Source organism: Gavialis gangeticus, unplaced genomic scaffold, assembly GCF_001723915.1.
Source record: "Gavialis gangeticus isolate Ggan-Ray unplaced genomic scaffold, GavGan_comp1, whole genome shotgun sequence".
NCBI classification, from domain to species: Eukaryota; Metazoa; Chordata; order Crocodylia; family Gavialidae; genus Gavialis; species Gavialis gangeticus.
Window position 1 is genome coordinate 47,276,146 of NW_017728993.1, and position 4,302 is coordinate 47,280,447.

The following is a 4,302-nucleotide window of genomic DNA, read 5'->3' on the forward strand; positions in this document are numbered from 1 at the left end:
CCCCTGCCACCCGTCACACAAACTACACCCACCTACCCCCATAAACCTCCCCACCTCCATTCCCTAACTTACCTTGCACAGTGCTGGGGGGCAGCAGGAGCACCACAGAGACACTCTGGCCAAAAGTGACTTCCGTGTTTCCTTCAGGCACCGTCTAGGACCATGTCTTGCCCTGTTGTTCTGCGGAGCGTTTTTTTTTTTTACACCCCCCAGGGGTCTAATTTTGTCCTCATGCTGCATTTTTGCAGTGCAGGGAACATTTTTTCATTCCAGCACATGCCTCTTGCTGTGTCTCAAGGGATTTGAGATGTGGCAGAAGGCACATACATGCTCATCTGGATGTGCCCTAGGAGCTTTAACAATCCCACACATATTATTTTAGTTGCATATCATGCCCCCTTAGTGGCTAAATTGATTGATTCCCTCAAAGGCTTCAGCTTTCTCAAACAGTAAAGGTCCATTCCTTGCCCATACAAATAATCTGTAAACTATTCAGCTGCACTTGCACTACTGTGTTTTGTAATCTGTATGAGTAATCTCATGGAGCTGATGTTGTGGAACACTAGCTTTCAAAACTAATACAATTCCTCTTGGCAAAAACATCCATTATAAGTCTATGATAGCAAATTCTAACTGTAATATTTTAGGGCATTTGATCATGTCTTATTACCTTGGTAACAGTGACATCTTGTGGCCATATTCTGTAAATAAGTATTTTTTCATGAAAATCTTGAAGGATATTTATATCCTTACTTATTATGTAAATTTTAAACATATTTACCAAATTGAATGGCAGATTATCTCCCATTAAATCTCATAGATTTGCTTGAAGATTCAATAAAAAACATAACTCACTAAAAACTCTTGTTTTCAGATTTCCCCCCCAGCATACTCTACTTTCGTGACTACTAAATTTTGTAGGAAGGGGCTGCCCAGTTGGGTGGCCATGGATCCTGGAGGCCACCTCTCCCACTGTGGTGTGGTAGAGAAGGGCCCAGGGGGTATGTAACACTGCCACAAACTGTGCAGCAGAGGGCAGGGAGGCCATGTGCTGCCATGGCACATGTGCTGTGGGTGGGGGCTTGTGGGTGTAGCCTATGCAGTGGAATTGATCTCAGGGGGCCCACCCCCAAAGTGCATAGCCTATGCAGTATGTGGTCCCCAGCTCTGACAAAGTTGGACATCCCTGCTGTAGGGCATGTCTGTGGGGGGCTGTCATATGTTTCAAAACAAGTCCAATGTGAAGTTTAGAAAATAGCCCTAGAAAACATGCATTGACATATTATTTTGTTAAATAGAAACTATTAAAAGTCATAGAAGCACCTTCTATCAAGATGGCAATTTTCAACATGTTAATTAATAGTTTTTCATATGACCCCAAGGAAAGAGATCAATATTTTCCTTGTGGAGATGGGGAAATTGAAACAGTATCTTGTCAATATTGGCAACTGGAAGCTTATAGTTAGGTGCCTATATCCTAATAAACAGGGTTTCAAATTAAGGTTTTTAAATAGGGATTTAGGCACATTATACTGCACATCCATGTTTAAACCCTGGACTAAAACGACTTTGAGAAGTCACAGATGAGTAACAGAAAAACTGAGACCAAACCCCAAAATCTTGCTGGCAACCTACCTTCCCTCTGATTACATGTCCTATTTTCTATGCCAATGAGCACAGTAATGAATGGCTGTTGCTACCATATATACAAACCTTTGGCTTCTCTGTGCATGCAAGGTGCACATTGTGAGACATTCTCACGAAAGACTATGAAAATATTTCCCCATTGTTGTAACAAGCCTTGTCAAGTTTTGGAGTCAATATACTTCCTAATGAATCCAAGAGAAATGTACTGTATAATTTAACAATTCAGGTATTATGTAAGTGAATGTAAAAAGCATTTATTTCATCATTTGAGTTAGTCTCTCTCTCATGCAGTCTTAGTTCAAATATTCTAGGGTAATGTCCAGTTACATTACTAGCACGGACATACTGGTATGCAAAGAAATCAACATTATTTGGCTCTGATTTGCTTCCGCAGCTTTGACTTTTAGGGTGTAGGTGGTGCATCTATTTCATGTTAGTCTCTTAGGCTGAAATCAGGTTCACTTTTACCTGACTTAAAATAGATTACTTGCAAGCATAGATAACAATTCAAGTTAAAGTTGCAAAGGTGGTTTACTTCCCCACAAGATCTATAGCTGGGGAGCAAGTTACTGTAAAAATTTAAATGGCAAGAGCTTATGCAAAATTAACTGCTTCCCCATAGGCTACTGCCCTTAATTCTCAGGATTTGTTCATCTACCAATTCAGTCCTAAAGGAAGAACCTTGAAACATCTTTGAAGTTGGGATAGAATCTATCCAATAGATGGACTTCATGTGGCTTAGCTTTTCTTTTAAAAAATTTAAAAAAAAATCCCTTGGTGAATTATAAGTTTGAACTTCTTGCCATAATCATAAGTCCAAAAGGGCCCTTTCTCCATTGAATATTATAATTTCCTTAGAAGAGGTAGGTAGTGTGACAAATGTCAGAAAATATACTTAATGCTAAAACAAACCTTAAACTGCTTCTTAGTTTAAGACATATAGCTAGGGCCTGGTTTAAATCCCAGTTTTCACATTTTTCATCACAAAATTAACTGATTTTCACAAAAAATGCAATTTGCAACTAAGTTCCACAATATGGCCGCTTGCTGGGGAGTACCCCAGCAAGTCACTAACTACATCATGGCAATCCTTGCAATGAAAGTATTTCCCAGCCAGCAGCAAAAGCATAGCAGCCCAGGGGAGGAGAGAGCTTGGGGATAGGTAGGGGAGGGGCTGGTTGCTCCTCTGGGCAGGAAAACTAGAATATGGGCAGGTTAGGGGCACCTGGCGGCTGCCTTGGCAGACAGCCCTGTCACTGGGTAGGAAAGGGGCTGTTTACTCACCTGGGTGGGAAAACTGGGGTGCTGGGGGCAGGGCAGAGAATACACATGCGGAAGAGCAAAGAGCCCCTCCTCTACCCTGCACCAGGGCTTTCTAAGGCAGCCAGCAGCTTCCAAGCTCAGGAAAAAGCCTTTCACCTGCAATGGATAGTAGCAGGCTGACATTGTGGAGAAACTGAGTACAGGAAGCCAGCACATACATGTGGCTATAAAAGCAGCCAATTAGGGAAACAGGAGGCTTTTGGCATGATTATTCAAGCAGCAACATCCTTGCCTGCCTGCTTTCCTGCTCCAAACATGGTGCTCCCAGCCTTCAGTAAAGACATCAAGGCAAGAACATCTCAGCCCAGGACAGGTAAAGCAGTACCCTCCAGGATCCCTCCATGCTGACTGGCCGACGCTGAGCAGAGCAGCATTTTTTAAAAGGGAATTTCATCCCTGCCAGAAATAATGGGGGCAGAGGACCGCTACTGCTGTTCCTGCCTCTTCCAATGAGGTGAGGGATGCAGGGCATGGGCTTTTCAGCAGTGATCAGAGGCCTTGGGAGCAAGGCCGCTGCTGCTACTATTAAACCTGGCCCTAAACCTGCCCCCTCAGCCAATCAGGAGGATTGGGAGAAGGGGTACCATGATCTAGCTGTGAAAATGACAGCCCCTGCCATGATCAGGACACAATATTAGAAGCTGGGCCCACAATTTAAACCAGGCCCTATTTGTAACATGTGAATGGTCAAATACTGCCTTATATCCATGTGAAACTCCAGAGTATAGTACTAGAAGCTACTGCCCATTCAGAGTGATGGCAGATATACCAGTATGTGAAAATCACCAACTTGTTAAAGGACTTTCAGTTCCTAGGTACGGTAGGATAACTAGAACTTGAACTGAATTTTAACAATTAATTTCCTTTGACATGTATGCTTAAGTAGGGTTAGCCATGGTGGTCCAGGAAATGTATGAGGCATCTGTTATTGGACCAACAGAGAGATGTTGGACAGATTCAGGCCCAGAGTATCCTTTTTCAGATCTAAACTGGAAAAAGCTGCCCAGACCTGAAGAATGGTACTTTATGCCCTAAAACTTGTCCAACATCTCTCTCAACCATAGAGTTGGTCCAATAAGAGATAGCACAAAAAACCTTGCCTCCCTTGAAAGGCAAATTTTTGTCCAATTCACAAACCATTAGTGTAATTAGTGTAATAGACAATGCCTTGAGTACAGAGTACACAAAATTACCCCAACTTCCAGCAAACAGGCAAGAATTGTTAGTGCATTGGTTCTGAACAAAAATTTTGAGGGCACAGACTTGAAACTTCTGTCAATAGTTTCAAAACATACATACACATATTAACAATGCTACAAATCAATTCACCAC